Source organism: Acomys russatus, chromosome 19 (assembly GCF_903995435.1).
Source record: "Acomys russatus chromosome 19, mAcoRus1.1, whole genome shotgun sequence".
Taxonomy (NCBI): Eukaryota; Metazoa; Chordata; class Mammalia; order Rodentia; family Muridae; genus Acomys; species Acomys russatus.
Genome location: NC_067155.1, coordinates 23,792,947 through 23,811,787, shown reverse-complemented (window position 1 = coordinate 23,811,787; position 18,841 = coordinate 23,792,947). Strand labels below are relative to the sequence as shown.

Here is an 18,841-nt window from a genome sequence, read left to right as displayed (position 1 = left end):
TTAAAAAAAGATTTATTCATTTATTTATTATTTATGTATACAGTGCTTTGTCTGCATGTACACCTGCAGGCCAGAAGAGGGCATCAGATCTCAGTATAGATGGTTGTGAGCCACCATGTGGTTGTTGGGAATTGAAGGAACTCACAACCTTTGTAAGAGCAGCCAGTGCTCTTAACCTCTAAGCCATCTCTCCAGCCCCAAATAAATAATTCTTGCTGAGTGGAAGCGAGAGCAGCCTTTTCTTTTTCTTTTTTCTTTTCTTTTTCTTTTTTTTCTTGGTTTTTTGAGACAAGGTTTCTCTGTGTAGCCTTGGCTGTCCTGGACTCACTTTGTAGACCAGGCTGGCCTCGAACTCACAGTGATCTGCCTGCCTCTGCCTCCCGAGTGCTGGGATTAAAGGCGTGCACCACCATGCCCGGCTGAGAGCAGCCTTTTCTTGCCCTCAGTGTGGCCTTAACACCCAATGGCCTCCACGCAGCAGAGGAAAAGCCACAGCAGTGCAACACTGGACATTTTGGTTTGTGATGTGTGGGACATACACACATATCCCTTTTGAGACGAGATATTTCCCTAAGTGCTCATAGCAATTTTGTAAATAAACTCGAGTTTAAATGTGGAGAAATGGTTAATATTTTATTTTGGAAATATTCTACTTTTCAAGTCACCTTATTAAGATGAACCATCTCAATTTTTATTTTTTAGGTTTATTCATTTCGTTTTTTGTGTATAGGTGGTTGCCTACTGGAGTATGTGTACCACATCATTCAGCATCTGAGGAGGACATGGGAGGACGTCATATCCTCTGGAACTGCAGTTACGGATGGTTGTGAGCCACCACGTGGGTGCTGGGACCTGAACCTAGGTCTTTCAGAAGAGCAGCTGTTCTGTTGTCAGCTCCTGGTGCTTCCAGCAACCCCACATGATCTGGTAAATCTCATTCCCTCTCTCCAACCCTGCCCCCTTGGAGGAATGCCACATTCCTGGCATTCCTGAGAGCTGGCCCAACCCCCTCACCTGGAGCCAGCAGTTTCGCTCCCCAAGTCCAGCATATGGCAATCCTTAAAAACCCCACCCGCCGGCTATAGTCGGGTGCGGCTTCCTCTGGCCTCATCCCCTGAGGCTGCTGAACTCACCCAGGAGCCCCAGCTTCCGAATAAACCTGCCCTTTTTATACTGTTTTGTTTTGTTTGGTTTGGTTTATTGAGACAGGGTTTCTCTGTGAAACAGTCCTGCTCTCTTGGACTCACTTTGTAGACCAGGCTGGCCTCGAACTCACAGAGGAGATCCACTTGACTCTGCCTTCCTAGTGCTGGGACTAATGGCATGAGCCACCATGTGGCTTGGATTGGCTTACTTCAGCTGTGGAGATAACCACTGTGCCACCTTTATTCCTGATGTGTAGCTTTTGACTTTCAAAATATATTCTGAGTTAAAAAAAAAAAAAAAAAACTCTTATCCTTGTAAATGTAGACCCTCCTAAGATGGTAGGAATGCTAATTGGCATTTTTAAAGTTTGGAAATAGATTCATGTTTACATAACACATTGTCAGGTATCAGTTTTTGCAGGACTAGATATTAAGCAGCCGTGCTTGTTAATGGGGGAGCTCCATGGTGCTCTGGTGCTCTGTTGGTACTGGGGAGAATACTGAATAGACTCAAAATAAGTCTATTTGGGGGTTCTCAACCCCAAGACATGTCTCTCTCTCTCACTTTGGAGAAAGTAAAAATGGATTTTTTTTAAACTAAAAAGAAGAAATGATAAACCACTTTTTAAGAAAGAGAGATAATACATAAATGCTATTAGTCATTTTGAAAAATGGCCGTGGTTTCCAGAGGCTTTGACTGAAACTCCTCCGGCAGGCCAGCCCTCCCTGTGTAAACACACACGTACCCACGCTTTATGTGAGCTGCAATCTTGCAGGGACTTCAAGGAAAAACTTAAACAAAGCAAAACAAAAACCCCTCATCTTTTCCCATGCTCTTTTTTACTTCGTGAGTAAGAACTTTTATGAGACCGAAGTAAACTGTTTGTTTTCCTTTGTTCTTCCTGTCGTCCGGGAAGGGGGCACGATCTGGATGCGATCATCTTCAGCGAGAATACATTTGGACTAAGGCTCAGAGCGACGACTAGCATTTAAAACGATTCATTTTGCGGCTGCCACTTTAGATGTGCCAATTCCATCGCACTGGGTCAACACCTTCACCTATACTAACGTGATGTGTATACCAACGCCATCTTATCAACCGTCTGTTTCATCTTCAGACTTACTTATCTCTTTGCAAGTCAGCTTTGGAAATGCCTTGGCAGCCAAAACACAAAGTGGCGGTTGAAGGCTAAGGGCGCAGCTAAGGATGCAGCACCGTGGTTGAGCGCCTGCCTAGCATCACTGTGTTCAATCCCCAGCATCACTGAAACAATACAATGCCCTCCATCCCACATAACAGCGGCAAACAACCCCCACAGCCCCCAACACAATGTGAACCTCCCCAGCCTCCTTCACAGCTGTGTTCATCTGACTCTTAGCAAGTCTGCCTGTCTGGTGTTCCAGGCACCTGGAGCTGACGAAAATTTTCCTATGTGAAGGATCCCATAGCAACCAGATTGTGTCAGGGACACAAACCAGCTGTTTCAGTGCTGCCAGTGACCGGCACCCACGGAAGGTTCATAACAGACTGTTTAAGAACTCAAAGGTTCTTCATCTTTCATCTGTGTGTGTGTGTGTGTGTGTGTGTGTGTGTGTGTGTGTGCGCGCGTGCGCGTGTGCACCTGTGTGTGTGTGTGTGTGTGTGTGTGTGTGTGTGTGAGAGAGAGAGAGAGACTGTGTCCACCACCACGGTTGAGGTAGGATCTCTTGTTCTCCACAGGCTAACTGGCCCATGAGCTTCTGGGACTTCTCCGTCTCCACCCTCTCTCTCCCCATATGAGCACCAGGATTACAGATGTGAGGCCAAGCCCAAGTTTCACAAGGGTTCTGGAGACTCACACTCAGATTATCACACTGATGTGGCAAGTACTGTACTGACCAGGCCACCTCCTTAGCCTCCAGAACACAAAATGAGAGCAGAAACTATCTTGGTGGGGATAATTTGGAAATTGTCAGTTTCTCCACAGCAATACCACCTTGGTACATTAGTTAGCCTCACCCAGTCTCGGTCTCAGTTTCTCATCTGCAATGGGGCCGTGAGGACCCTGTGAGGCAACGGAACCTGTGACCGGCAGATGAGAGCCACGTGGTGCATGTACTATCGTTCGGTGAAGGAGTGCACAATTCAGACACGGCCTGTGAAAGTGAAAGTCTGCCAAACAGCGTGCAGAGGACTGAAATTTCATTTTGTGTCTTTTATTTAAATAATTTTAGAAAACCAGATTACTTTGCCAGTAGTTATTTTGTGCTGACAGCTCTCACTCAGCCTGTTATCATGGGGGTACATCGGAAGGCTCCAGATGACAGATGATGTAATAACTGAGGTGACCACTAAGAGGTGGGCAGCAAATAAATACCACGTGGGTACTGTAGCCAATGGATGAGTCAGTGCCAACAAGGATGGAGCACGGAGGTGTGAGATTACATTATGCTACTCTGCTTTGCAGCCAACTTAGAACTTATGCACCGTTTATTTCTAGAATTTTCCATTTGCTATTTTCTGACTGTGATAGGCAACAGAAGCCATAGGTAAAAAGATGCCGGATAAGGGAAATTGCTGCACACTTGCAGCAGTGTCTCCTCTGCACTGCGAACCATGAGCATGCGGGAAGGCATATGGCGCGCTCACCCCCGTGATGTGCTTCCACCCTTTCCAAATATGATGCCTTTTCCATTCGTACTGCCATGTCACTGGGTGAAGATGTTGGTCACCGAGGTCATTAGGTACCCCTATTCGCAGCACACATATCTCACACAAGGAACCCTCACTGCTCAGGACTGTAGGCCATATCTACCATTGAAGTATATAGCTATTTGCTTCTAACTGACTTAGCTGTTGAGAATGGCTTGTTTAAAAAACAGCATTTTTTTTTGTTTTTGTTTTTGTTTTTGTTTTGAGACAGGGGTTCTCTGTGTAGCCTTGGCTGTCCTGGACTCACTTTGTAGACCAGGCTGGCCTCAAACTCACAGTGATCCACCTTCCTCCGCCTCCTGAGTGCTGGGATTATTTCTTGTGTTACAATGACCTAATGGCCTTGGCACATTTATTAACAATTGTTGAATGGGTTGATGTGTGGGCCTATTCACAAAAATCATTGTTTCTTCTTTGATCCATTCTTCTCCAGGATACATATCCTAAACTTAAGAGCGGCCATCACGAGCCTCCAGACACATATAGCTATGTTATAAGATAATGTCGGGACTTAGAATAATTGAGTCTATTTCCCTTTCAAGTCCCAACTCCCACACAATGATATTTCTAGTATCAAGCTGGGGGTCCACTCAGTTATTTGTCTCTAATTATGCACTTTAATCATATGTGTATGACTGTTTTGCTTTCATGTATGTGCACCATGTGTGTGCACTACCTAAAGAGGCCAGAAGACGGTATTGGATCCCTGGGACTGGAGTGACAGATGGTATCGAGCCATTTGGGTGCTGGCAACTGAACTCCAGTCTTCTGGGGGAGGGGGGGGAGCTGACCAACCCTTTCACGGGTTTACATAACAATTTGTAACTGCAGCAAAGTTACAGTTATGAAGCAGCAATTGATTGATTATATGGTTGGAGCCGCCACAACAGGAGGAACGAGAATAAAGGACTGCAGCGTTAGGAGGACTGAGAACCACTGCACCAGCTCCTCCCACTCCTTCATTCTTTATAGGACACCAAACTCTTTAAAGTCCTTGCACTTTTGCTTGGTAGCACCGTCGCCTCCTCCCCTCTGCACCATCCATCAAGGTTCCCAGTTCTTCCCGTTGGATCTGAATATGTACGTTGCCTCAAGCCTTGCAGCTTCCTGGAAGTCACTCTTTCTTGAGCCATCACCCTCCCTGACCTAGGATGGGACCCCATGCTGTAAGTTTACTTCCCTTCCACAGCAGGTGCTCAAAAGATGACGGGTTGAAATGAGATGCATGCTACTGTGCTAACTGTTACTATGTATACTCAGCAACAGAGATAAAGGACTTGGGTAAGAGGAACATTGGGACCAAATTAGCAAATGTGGAGGGGACTGAAAAGAAACACACCCTCTTTGCTTAAGCAAGCCTGTGAAGCAGGGCATGACAACAGTCAACTCTAAAGACAAACGTATCTTCTTGTTCTTTGCTCTAACGCCTGGCATAGAAAGTTCATCTAATTTAGAGTCTTATCCTCAGCCACAACAAAACAAACAAACAAATCAACTGCTTTCATATAAACTGAGCTCAGGCCATTGTATTCCTGCTTAACTCCCTCTGTGGTTTTATTCATTGCATGCAAAGCTGGAAGAACACCAGATAGGGAGCCCCTAGAGAGAGCACAGGGTTCTTTCATGGGCTTATTTATGGTTAATTAGAAAGAAAAGAAAAGAAACTGCTTTCCATGGGCTTGCTGCAGTTTTCTCGGTGTACCCCGCATGGCGCAGTCAAGGCTGGGCCCGGTGCAGACACTGCAGACAGTCAAGGACGCAGGAAAATAAGCACGCGCCGAAGGACGACGGCTCTCAAGAGATGGCTCTAGGCCCAAGAAGCCCCTCAGCACAGTGTGGAGGCCACTGAGAGGCTTCCAGTTCTAGACTCTCAAGGAGTAAATTCTGATGGGGCTTCTTGCACTTTGCTGTAGGTGCAAGATGCAGGTGATCAGGGAGGACAATTGCACACCTCGGTCTGCACCTCTTTCCTCCTCCTTGGTTGAGGGATACTGAGTCCCAGGGCCAGAGCTAGCTTGTAGCCAACATTTGCCCTATGCTGCCTGTACTGTGTGTGTGCGTGGTATGTAGTGTATGTGTGGTGTGTGTATGCGTGTGTATGTGTGTGGTGTGTGTGTATGTGGTGTGTGTATGTGGTGGATTTGTGTGGTGTGTGTGTATGTGGTGCATACGTAGTGGATGTGTGTGGTATGTCAGTGTGTGTGTATGTGATTTATATGTGTGGTGGATAGTGTGTGTGTGTGAATGGTGTATGTATGTGGTATATGTGTGTGTGGTGCATTGTGTGTGTGTGTGTGTGTGTGTAGTATGTGGTGTGTGTGTGGTATGTGGTACGTGTATAGTATATGTGTGTGGTGTGTCTGTGGTATGTAGTACGTGTGTGTTATATAGTGTGTGTGTGTATTGTGTATGTGTGTGGTGTGTGTGGTGTGTGTGGTGTAGTGTGTGTGTGTGTGGTATGTGTATGGTATATGTGTGTGGTGTGTCTGTGGTATGTAGTGTGTGTGGTATGTAGTGTGTGTGTGTGTGTGTGTGTGTGTGAAGTCCCTGGAAGGAATGAACTAGAACATGATGCCATGAAGGTGTCTCTTCAGACTTCTGAAGCCTTACTGAGGACAAGTAGGGTTCTTTCGTGAAAACGATTTTCCTGACTGTTAAGACTTGGGTTCCCAGTAGAATTAATCTCCCAGGATTCCATTCTGCCTTCCCCTGACATTCTCAAATTGTCTACACCAACACTGCATGTCTGTCTACCTCTTGTCCACTTGGGAATTTATTTTTGTATTTATTACTGTGTTTATATTCATTTGTTAAGTGGGCATTCTCGCGTCATTTAAACAGAAAACAGAGGAATTACATAATTTACTCTGCAGTGAACAGAACATATACTCAACTGGAAGCATCTAGAAACATCTTTAAAGATGGTCCGTAAGTGTCAGAACCTTTAGGACTACAGAGATGTATCCCAAGGCAAAGCTGTACCAACTGTCAATCTTTCATCCTGGCGTCATCCCTGAGAGCACAGGGCGTGGCAGCACAGAGAACCAGGTGCACTCTCAGCATCGCTGGAGAGCTGACCTCTGTTTGCTAGCACAGAGGGAGATGATGGGCAGTGTGTACGCTGAGTGTTCGGCAGCTGCACAGCCCTGATTGGGTGGGAGGTTGTTTCCAGTTACCCCTGTGTTCATCCTGACTCAACACGCAGAGAAATTACGGTAGAATGGCTTCACCTCTGCCAGCTAGTCTGTGTAAAAAGCCATTAAGTGCAAGATTATAGAAAGCTTCCATAATTTACATAGTTTCTTCACTGTCCTTTAACAAGTACATTCAAGTTTTCTTGTTTTTATCCTCATTTGAAAGAGACCTTGAAGTAGCTAGGCTTTCCACCTCTTGGCTACAGAAATGGCTCAGCAGTTAAGAGCACATACTACGCCTTGCAGAGGACTAGAGCTCACATCCCAACCCCAACACCCTTTACCGGCCTTACAACCTCTCGTAAGTCCAACTCCAGGGGATCCTCCAGCCTCATCTGGCATCCATAGGCCCTGCACTCATGTGGCATACAGATACACACACACACAAGCGCACACACACATGAACAAGCACAAAAATTAAAAAGAATGTGTGATTAGCAGCGCTGAGGTAGGGCCTGTAGGTTAGCATTTTATCTAGTAGTGAACACTTCAAGCCTACTGAAAACTGTAGATTTTCAGTCTTAAAGGTCTGTAGGTCATTATAGTGGTCAAGTAGCTCCAGATACATAGTTACCTGGAGTGTCCCAAAAAGTGTACAATGGAAAAATACCACAAGGAACAGGTAGGGGATGCTTTCTTTTCTTTTTTTGGTTTGGTTTGGTTTGGTTTTTCGAGACAGGGTCTCTCTGTGTAGCCTTGCCTGTCCTGGACTCACTTTGTAGACCAGGCTGGCCTCGAACTCACAGAGACCTGCCTGCCTCTGCCTCCAGAATGCTGGGATTAAAGGCGTGTGTGCCACCACGCCCGGCAACACTTTCTTTTCATTTATGCAACAAATATAACTTGATCATCAACATTGTATTTAGGAGAAACAACAGTGAGGGCCAGATAGTCAAGTAACAGATGACATATCAACAAAAAACTCCAAGTGATGGCTACTGTATCAATAAAGAAAGAACAAGATAAAGACGTGATTCAAACATATACTAAGGGAATCAGGAATGAAGAAGGCATCACAGACTAGTGATATTTAAGGTAACTTTGGAATCTCAGGGCAGCATGAAAACTCAGTTTTCTACTGTTGGCTTCCCCAAAAGTACACACACCACTACTGCCAAGTCAGTGTAATCTCTAACTGTATGCAAAATACTTCTTAAAGTCACAGATAAGTATAGCTCCCACCCCTTATCCACCCCTCGGGCCAAGGCTCAGGGAACATGGCAGAGAGTGAAGAGAGATTGTAAGAGCTGAGGACCAGGATGTCTGCTGTGAGGTTGTTTCCTCTGTATACCACAGGGATGCTGAACCCATGACATGTCAACAGTAGTCACTTAAACAGGATCTGAGTGATGACAATACCAGTTGACATGCCAACATGGAAAATCGCACAAGTCCCTACCCCTAAATGAAGCGCTACATGCAATTGATGGATCCTGGGAGAGGAGAGTCAGACTTCTCCAGAGCCACGCCCTCCACCCCCACCCCCCGCCATGGGTCATCCCAAGGCAACAACCTTAAACAAATATCAACATGAGCAACACTGAATGTACTCATCAGGTTGTGTGTGTGTGTGTGTGTTACTGTGCCTATGTGACTGACTATGCACAGAAACGTGCGTATATGCATATGTAACAGTAATTAAAGAACAGGCCATGGTTTGAGAGGGGGTGAGGAGGAGTTAGTGAAGGAGAGGTGGAGATGACATCAATACAGTACTCACATATGAAACTGAAAATAAAATTAAGCACATTTTACATCTAAGCATATTAATGACTAAAAAGGTCAAGGAGATAAAATGTGTAAAGAGGCAAAGAGTAAAGCAGGAAGGACAGAGGCAAAGTGTGAAGGAAAAAAAAAAAAAAAAAAAAAGGGAAAAATACTAGAGACTAGGTCCAGAAGCCAAAAGAGCGATTACGAACGACTTAGTCTAAGGCAGGAGCTAAAACAAAGCTGTCAACTTAAATATAAAAGTGAAGCAAAAGTATGAGAGGTAGAAGTATAGAAATAGTTTTTCAAAAGCAGGGTAGCAAAGGGCCTTGGGGAGGTGGCTCAGACACTAAGAACACTGGCTGCTCTTCCAGAGGACCAGAACCCATGCAGCAGCTCACAACTGTCTGTAACTCAAGTTCCAGGGGACCCAATGCTATCTTCTGGCCTCTAGAGGCTTCTGCATGCCCGTGGCATACATAAACTCACCCAAGTACATATATACACACATAAAAATAAAATAAAATAGAACCCTCCAAAACATAGCAGAAAAAATATTTGGTGGAGCCCAGAACAGGACCATACACAGCATGGGGGCCTGTGATGGGGCCAATTGCTGGATGCGAGGGGCCTGACACAGAAAGCTGGCTGGTTCTGGGAGAGATCTGGAACATTGAAAGAAAGATATCTCTGACGAGATAAGAATGGGTGGGGTGGGGTATGAAATATTCCAGAAAAAAAGAGGTTTAACATTTCTATGCATATGGTGCCATTTGACCTTCAAGACAGCCTTGTAACAGAAGCAGAGCTGCGGGCCCGTAGGACCCAGTATGGCCTTAGGCCATACAGTTGAGTGGGTGGCTCACAGAGCCATCAGAATTCCCGTAGTGCACTCTGTCCTAGCTATAGGATATCCATGATTTAGAGGTAGCCCAGTGGAAAAGGCCCAGGGAGGTCTGACTTTTGATTTCCTTAGCACTAACGGCTGTTTACCTGTATATCACGTCAAATGAAAATGTTTTAAAACACAGCACACTTAGGCCTGCTATCTCCATTGCCTTGTATTTTATACATAACCACTTTTACTGAAACCGTTCAAGAAGATAATATATACATTTACCTGATGATAAATATATATATGGGCATACTCTACACAGTATATAGTTGGGTCTGTAAAATGGACAAAGATATTAGGCATATTTTTTTTTTTCTTTCTGAGACAGGGTTTCTCTGTGTTATCTTGGCTATCCTGGACTTGCTTTGTAAACCAGGCTGGCCTCGAACTCACAGCAATCCACCTGCCTCTGCCTCCCAAGTGCTGGGATTAAAGGCGTGCGCCACCTCCACCTGGCCGATATTAGGCATCTTAACTGGCACTGTTACCTGGTTTCTTTACATTACGGAGCTTATTGCATCAATTTAATCCAATTTCTAAAACTCCAAAGCTAATTAAGAAAATAACTGGTTTTTCACAATGCTAGAAAATTGTGAGGAGTGAATGAAAGAAAAAGTCCACTTAGTGGGAGAGAGCCATCACCACATGTGACCACTGAGTTTTAGTTTTGAGTCAGTGTGGAGAGATGAAGGCAAGGCCATACGTGGCTTCTGTGTGGAGAACTAACACCCTGCTGACTTTGAAGTTCCTCTGGGAGAGATGGCTAGACTCACTCACTCCACTTACAAGCCATGAAATATGCTTATTAAGGGGTTAAGTGTCTTTTATGCAACACAACAGTTGTGACTAAAACCCAAAGCATCTGAATGTGCTTGATGTTTATAACAAGTTTTAAATATGCCTATAAATCTGACATGAGGGGCAAAAACCAGCCAGGTATTCCTACATGGGACACACATGTTAGCTCATGGGAACTTAGGTAGGTAAAACACACTGGCTGGCTGGATCAGAAAAGGTCTAGGGCCCCACCCCTGTGGAGGACCTCCTGGCAATGGAAGGCTGCTAGGGGAAGAAGCTTCACTCTCCTTTGGGGATATGGCCGTTGGTACATTGCCTCTGTCCAGTGGCTGCTCACAGACCCATGTGCACATGGGCAACACTAACTGGACTTGGGTTATTAACAACAACAACAACAATAACAACAATAGGACAACAACAACAACAGGACATGAAGCTAGGTAGGAGGGTGGGTGACATAGAGGGCCTTGGGGGTGGGGAGGATGTAGAGCAATATACACCGAAACCTTCAAAGAATAAGAAACTTTTAATAATGGAATCAAACACACCGGCTGGCATATGAACGATGCCCCCAGACAGACACAGATACAGAGACCAACAACTGCATGTTGCACTGGGTGTGGCAGTGCTCGCCTTTAATCCTAACACTCAGGAGGCAGAGGCAAGTGGATCACTGTGAGTTCGAGGCCAGCCTGGTCTATAAAGCGAGTCTAGGACAGCCAAGGCTACACAGGGAAACCCTGTCTCAAACAAACAAACACAACCGAATGTTCCAGTATTTGCCCAAGAATATCATATATCCAACTTTAACCCCATCGAGCTTCCATGGGGGCCTGCCTACTGACATTTTTTTCCTCTGATTTGTTTCAGAGCCACACTGCAGGAAACAGACATTACAGAAAGGACAGTGAGAACAAACATTTGGTTTCTGGTTTCCCCAACAAGAACAGACGTTAATGTGGCGGTCACTACTACCGTGTGTATGGAAACCCACTTGGCTTTGGCAGTGGCACCACGTCATTGGAGGTGTCAGGGAATCGGAAAGAGGTCAGCACACAGCCCCCTCCCACGGAGAGCTGTCCCCATCATCCGTCACTGAGCCCCGTCCGGATAAATGAAATCAGTCAGTGAGGATTTTGGTAAAATGCATAAAACAGTTGTCTTCTAGGCACTGGTGGAAGATAAACGATTCCAGACGTTGGACTGTGGCCATTTTCCCACACATGCAACAGAGCTCTGACATCCATATTGGGCCATAACCCTGAGTGGTGTCTGCCTCTGCCAGTTTACAGCCGGTGCCTCCACTCTTCGTTTATACTATAGAGCCAGCTCACACAGACGCACACAAGTCTCTTGTTGCCCGTGTGGCTTAAAAAGAGATCACCTTTGGTTCCAACGTGCCTTTTTCTTTGTTCCCCCCTCAGAGAATCTGCTATTCAAGTCACTATTTTAATCTCCCACTGGAATTAGACAAATCCATGCCTAATAAAACACATGGCATCTGACATTGAATATGAACCATTTGGAGGTAACAAACAGCCACCCAGAACCATACAGTCTAGCTTTGCTTGAAAATGAATACGCTGAAAATGTACCACACATAAACAGCAGGATTATCTCATGAGTCCGTTTGTGTTCTGCAAAAAGACCCAGAAAACAGCTGCCTTCAAAAACCAGTGTCACAACAACTGCACAATTTGGAAGGCCAGTCGGAGGTTTAAACGATCTGTTCATCTACTGAGCGAACCAACGGTTAATTTCTGCCAGCCCCGTAAATCTAAAAGGTGAGCTACTGCCACACTAAATTATCTTTGAGAAAAGATACAAGCAATCTTGTTCACAGTTCCAGGAGGTTTAAAAAAGAGAAAAAAAAAAAAAAAAAAAAAAAAAAAGGGGGGGGGGTGGCGAGTGAGAGAGAAAGAAGGAGAGGTAGGAAGGGGAGATGATGAAAGAAGGAAAGACAGAAGTCCATGTCTGTAATCTGAGATCTGAAACATAAAGTAGACCCTTCTGTTGCTTTTACATGTCTTTAAAATGAATAATGGGACTACAAGTGCTGCCTGTGAGCATCAAATCAAGTTCTTGTCAAAAGAATGCTCTCCTTGGGGCCAGATCTACTAGAGGAACAAACTTCATATATACCCGAAACAAATCCCCTCGCAGCCCAGATGGGAAGGACACTTCTCTTCCCACCACCACAGCCTCGGTTTCTAACGAGCACCGCACAAACTTACTTTGTTAGAAAATGTCCTTAGGCTGTGCTGTGCCTTTGGAACAAAACCACTCTCTTCTTCCTTTCCTTGTCTGCTGTCTTGAGAACTGCCGCTCAGAAACTGACAGATGGAGCCTCCGCCTGCCTCTCACGGCTTCCTCTTCTTATCTCTGCCAGCTAATATTTCCTCTGTGCTTAGCTGTTGTCTGTGAGACGGGGGCCCACATCACTCTAACCTGATCAATGGAGTGCCTAGTTTGAGGTTGGTTTTGGCCCCGCCTTCCAGCTCTAAGAGAAAAAAAAAAAAAGAAAACTCACAGCTGGATTTTTTATAAATCTGCTCTTTTAAAACTGGCTCCGCCGCCCTGCACATACCAATGGGAAATGCTGCCAGCCTGTCTGTCATAAGCCAAGAGTGGGCTCCTTATCCGAGGTCCCCTGCCATCAGACCAAGCAGGCTCCTTACCCAACCAATCGCATTCAAGTGAGCCTAAAACTTTATAAGAAGGAGGAGACACATTTCAAACCAGGCTTAACTTTTGCCAAGTTTTGTGAGCCTCAAAAGATGAGTGCACGCGAACGCGCGCACACACACACACACATACACACACACACACTCACACACATACACACACACACTCACACACACACTCACATGCACACACACACGCACACACATACACACACACTCACACACATACACACTCAAACACACACTCACATACACACACATACACACTCACACACATACACACACACACACATACACATACCTCGTGACATGTTCATATTGTGAAACAAGATGGAAAAGGGGGACAGACTAAAATCAGACATTACAACATTGATGCATATATCTACTGTCTATCCCAAATCCAAGTCATTGCTCACACGCAGTGATGTTATACCCCAGGCAGAGCGTTGCTAATATTTACATTGTCAATGAGGTCGCTGGATCAAGAGAATACATGGCCAGATGAGTTACTAGCAAGTATAGTTAATAATGATGGCCACACAGACAGCCCATGTGAGTGCTATGAAATTAAGATGGAACACTTAAATTCTGTAGGAATCCCAGGTGAGAAGAACTAAGTTTAAGTTACAGATATATATATATCTGTATATATCTATACCTATATCTATAGCTATACCTATATCTATACCTATATCTATAGATATATACAGATATATATATACATATGCATATATACACACATACACACACACACACATATATATGTTTTGAGATTATAATCTAATCATTCCATTTCCCCTTTCCTGTTCCTCTCTCCCAACCCACCATGGTCTCTTTCAAAATCATGGCCTCTTTTTCCTCAATTGTTGCTGTGTGTGTGTGTGTGTGTGTGTGTGTATTCCTAAATACATTAATACAACTGCTTTGCTGGCATAGTGCTATTTGTATATCTGTGCTTTCAGGAAAGACCATTTGGTACCGGCTAAGCACAAACCAGAACATGTGCCACACACCTAAGGCAGAAGAATCAATCTGGAAGAGGCAGAGAGGGAGTTTGCTGCGAGCGACTGTTTCCTAGTCCTGTCAGAAGCTACACCTGTAAGTCTTACTGACAAGGCTGCCTAGTCACTAGCTGGACAAGGACAACAACAGGCTTGTGATCGTGGAATGGGGAGGTCCCAACCTTCCGACAAAGAACTGCAGGCTCAGAGAAAAAGTCTTCCCCAGGGACAAGCGCATGGATTGGTTATTGTGTCGCAGTTGTTGTTTTTTTTTTTTTTTTTCTCAGTGTCTGTGAAAATGAAAGGCATGAAGTAATCACCGGCGATCACACAGGCAACTGCAAGATTAAATGACGATGACACGGGGCTTTGTTGTTACCAGTCAGCCTTCATATTGTCCTTTTTCAATAAGAGATTATTAAATCAACATGAATATTTCATCTGGTGAGGGATGGTAGCAAACTACATATCACAGGAGGAGATTAAGAGAGGAACAGATAAAAGGGCAGTGGGAATCATGCTCAGGTTCAGTATTTGAATTCTACAGGGAGAAACTATACAGCAAACGCTGGGCACAGAGAACAGTTAACCGTGAACTGCTGGTATGCACGTGTATGCCACGGACAACCCTGGGTGCTGTTTCTTGGGCGCTTACCAAGAAAAGATTGGAGAAAAAGGCTCCTTCCTATTGGCCAGGAATCTCCCAAGTAGGCTAGGCTCCCTGGCCAATAGGTCCCAGGGATCTACCTAGCTTTGCGTCCCAGTGCTAGGATTAAAAATGGATGCCGTGCCCGATATTTTCATGTGAGTTCTGGACTTGGACTCAGGTCCTCATGATGGCAAAGCCAGTACGTTGCCAACTGAGCTAGCTCCCCGGCCCTAAGCAGAAAACTTTTGTTACCTCAGTTTCTTCAATCTCATTCAATGGAATCCTAGAACCGTTGTCTGGGAAGCCTGTGAAGGGCAGAGATACACAGCTGGTGAGTGGGTGGGACTCAACATCGGGTTAGATAAGGGCTCCTGGCTCCAGGCATTGGAGTATAGATCATGGTGAGGACCTTGGCTTGAAACTGGAATTCCAGCCCAGAAGATAGACTAGGGCTCGATTCCCTGATCTGATCCAGCTAGCTCTCTCCTCACCCCATCCTTCCCCTTGCCCACTTCCTCTTGGAGAAAGTCATCCAGCTGACAAGGGTCTGAGTCAGGAACCAGGGTGTTTGTAAACATCCTTGAATGAAAACACATGGACCTTTGGGTAAATGTCCCTAGATGGTGTTACAAGCCCTTGCTTGTGGCTAGGAAGAAGTGAGGTTCTGAGTCAAGGGGCCCCTCCTATATGAGGGCGGTGTACTGGGATCTGGGCAGCTGTGGACTCCAGGCTGAGAGAAAGGAGAGGAGATGGGTGGTGCCTGCTTGCCTGTCCTGTATGACACCTCACTGCCCATGGTGGTGTCTGTTCTTGCTCTCCATCAGGACGTCGAATATGTCATCTCTTGCTCCTAATCTAAAGGGCTATTCTAATCTGGGATTAAAAAAATGCTCCAACAGATTGTTCTGTGTGGTTATAATGTACAAAGCACACATATTCACCACAGAGGTGTGAGCGCAATGGCTCTCTACAATGGCTGGCCTCCAGGGGTTTTTTTTTGGGGGGGGGGGTTGTATTTTTGTAAAAATTTTCTTTGAAGAATTTCATTAGAATTTGATAGAGATTGCATTGAATTTATAGGCTATTTTGGTAGTAAAGTTTTTTTTTTTACAATATTTATTTTTCCAACAATGGCCTCGGTATTTTATGTAACACTTTTGGCAGTTTTGTGCAGGAGACACAGGTTCACGGTATAAAGCTTTCTACTTTCTATCACTGTGGCACTCAAAAGCTTTCAGACTTTGGATGTCTGGATTATGGATGTAAACATGCTGCTATCCAAAAGCAAGCCATGAGAACATGGAGGCCTGCAAAGAAAGCAGAGTGAGTGGGCTGCGGGTCGGGGCCAGGAACTCTGGTGGGGAACAGGAGAATCCAGAAAGTGTTTGTGTGCTCCAGCACGCTTGACTGAGGAGGACAAACTGGAAGGAGGGACTGAGGCAACGACATGGAAAGCAAGGCAAGTCCTGTGACATTGGACAAGTGACTTGTGGTCTCTCTTTGTTAGTGGATGATAACGGTGGCCCCCGTAGGCTGTTGCACGTGATAAGTGGGTCACTAGATGGGAAACGCTTGTGGCGGAGCTTGGCCCACACACCCAACACTCGATGCTCGCTATGCCATTGGCAGCATCTTAGAAACTTCACTTAGGACCAAAAGGACTGAATTTGATTCAAGCTGTAATTTTTACAAACCCGCAGATCCTCTGCAGGAACAGCTGATTGCGGTGCTTGTGTGTAAGTGTGTCTAAGTGTCTGAGCACCTGTTCTGTCAAGTCATGTTAGCCTCCTTCACGGTGCCAGGCGAATCTGCCCAAGCATTCCAAGTTGGCGACTCAGTCTACAGATGGACTCTGTACTGGATAGAAGGGTGTTACCAGCATTGCGGTCACCATCTCTCTGTCAACACCTCCCCCACTTCACCCCCATACAAGCAGGATTCTGAGCTTTAGAAATAGGTTTTGATGGGTGGAAGGCTTGACTATGGATAATGTGCTGGACAGAATTGGAGTATTCAAAAATACCGACTGGCTAAAAGCATTGCAATGTAAAAGTGTGGGGAAGCCCTTGCCTGTCTGGTGACGGCCATCATGATTTTGTCTAAATCTCCTAATGGTCTCTGCCCAGCCATGAGGTCTAAGAGACTCTGCTTGTCTGATCCTGCCCACCAAGGTAACAAAATCTGCCCCTGGTGTTGGCCTCCGGCTGGGGTTGAAACATCAAAAAGGAAACAGCTGGGGCATCGTCAAGCCTGCACACAGCTCATCGGAACTGGTTTGGTATGTGTTTGTTTATGAACTGACCAGTGCTGGTGATGGACTCCAGGACCTCCTGTGGCCCCGCTCTGAGCTACATCTGCAGTCCCTTTGCAGTCTGGATTGGCCCGGAATGGGAGCTCACGGGAGTCTGAAGCAGGACCGCTGCAGGTCTCAGGCCAGCAAGGGCTACAAAGTGAGTCCCGGGATAGCCTGGGCTACAAAGAGAGCTATGGGCTAGCCTAGGCTACAGAACAAGAACCCGTGTCAAACAAAGGATCAAGGCATCTTTGTGTCTGAAGGGTTTTGGTCCTGTTGGGTAGCCATATGATTTGGTTGTGAGGCTTCCGATGGCGTAGCTGACCCTGACCACTTCTTCACGGGTGGCTGGCTATGTGAGACCGGCTTGGTCACTTTAGTTCACCACTACAAACAGAAAGGGCACCATGAAGCCCACGGGACACCTAAGGGAGTTAGAAAAAGAAGTTCCGGCTTGCTTGACTAGAGAGCCCAAAGAGAGATGTTAATTTTGATCATAATTAGATTTTTAGATGCTAAGTAATTAGTGAAGTAAAACAAGAGCTAGAAATATACAATACAATGCTGCTTATGGTAAAGATGTAATTCCTATATAGGATGAATTTGTTCATTTTTAATAAATTATTTTTATCTTCAAGGAACATCAGGCACATTTAAAAACTAATAAAATAAGATTTGAAATATTTCTTTAGAATGTCTTAAAATAAAACCAGTACATACAATATTCAAAGCTAAAATAATGCTTAAAGTACATTCTTAACACTGCAGAATATAGACTGAAAATTTAACAGCCCACTTTTATTATTTATAACTACTAATTCCATTTTCCTCCATAAACAAGTTTGCTGTGTCCTGAATTTATGTTATATAAATGTGCAGTTACCTCTGCCTCTGGATGTCCCATATAAACACACATATTTCATGTATGTAAAACATACACACAAACACACACACACACACAAGAGCCAGGTGTGGTGGTGCATGTCTTTAATCTCAGCACTAGGGAGGCAGAGGCAGGTGGATTGTTGTGAGTTCGAGGCCAGCGTAGACTACAAAGGGAGTCCAGGACAGCCAAGGCTACACATAGAAACCCTGTCTTGAAAAACCAAAACAAACAAACAAAACCACACACACACACACACACACACACACACACACACACATGCGTGTGCACGTTATGTGCCTGGAAAAGAATTCTTTCTCACCTAAATAGGATCTGATTTTTTTTGTACTGTTCTCAGACTTACTCTGTTTATTGGACAACAAATCTCCGAGCTGTTCAGATGAACAAACAAGCAAGCTCATAGCTTGGATCCGTGGGTGTGAAGCACCTACTTTAGTCTGAGTGTGGATCTTGGGGAGTCAGGCCAAGGAGGCCGTGCCGCTCCCCAGTGCCGTCAGAAGCAAGCCCCTGCCTCTTTGGAGTGGGATTACTGGAAGCTGGCAATCTGACACTGCTACTGCTCTCCAGTAGACCCACATCCTAGTGACCAGACAATGACTGGGAAATACACAGACTCATACGTGATGCCCGTCAATTCACTCACTTTCCAAAGGCGACAGACTGCTCTTGCCTTGTTCTCTATCTCACTTCAAGGTGGACACACCATCTTCTACCGTCACATTGTTCCCGTGGATAGTCGTGGAGGCACTGAAGTGTGAGAGCTGGAAGTCGAGTTGCACCACGGGCAAGCTCTGACACACTCGCTTACATGGGTCTGGCGGCAGGAAGGGCAGGCAGGTGGCAGTGCGTAGAAGTGGGGCTGGGGACTTTCCGTACTGT

General features: G+C 45.4%; 1 protein-coding gene across 5 annotated transcripts in view; it reads right to left on the bottom strand.

Annotated features, from left to right (window-relative positions):
• Nucleotides 1-18,841, bottom strand: part of Stard13 (StAR related lipid transfer domain containing 13) — a 213,665-nt gene that overhangs the window by 82,869 nt on the left and 111,955 nt on the right. The window contains exon 1 of one of the 5 annotated variants that reach the window (XM_051162825.1): nt 12,666-12,891. The exons of the other annotated variants lie outside the window; for them this stretch is intronic. The gene's annotated coding sequence lies outside the window, so the exon portion shown is untranslated. Of the gene's footprint in view, nt 1-12,665; nt 12,892-18,841 lie in introns of those variants that run through there. 5 annotated transcript variants of the gene reach the window in all.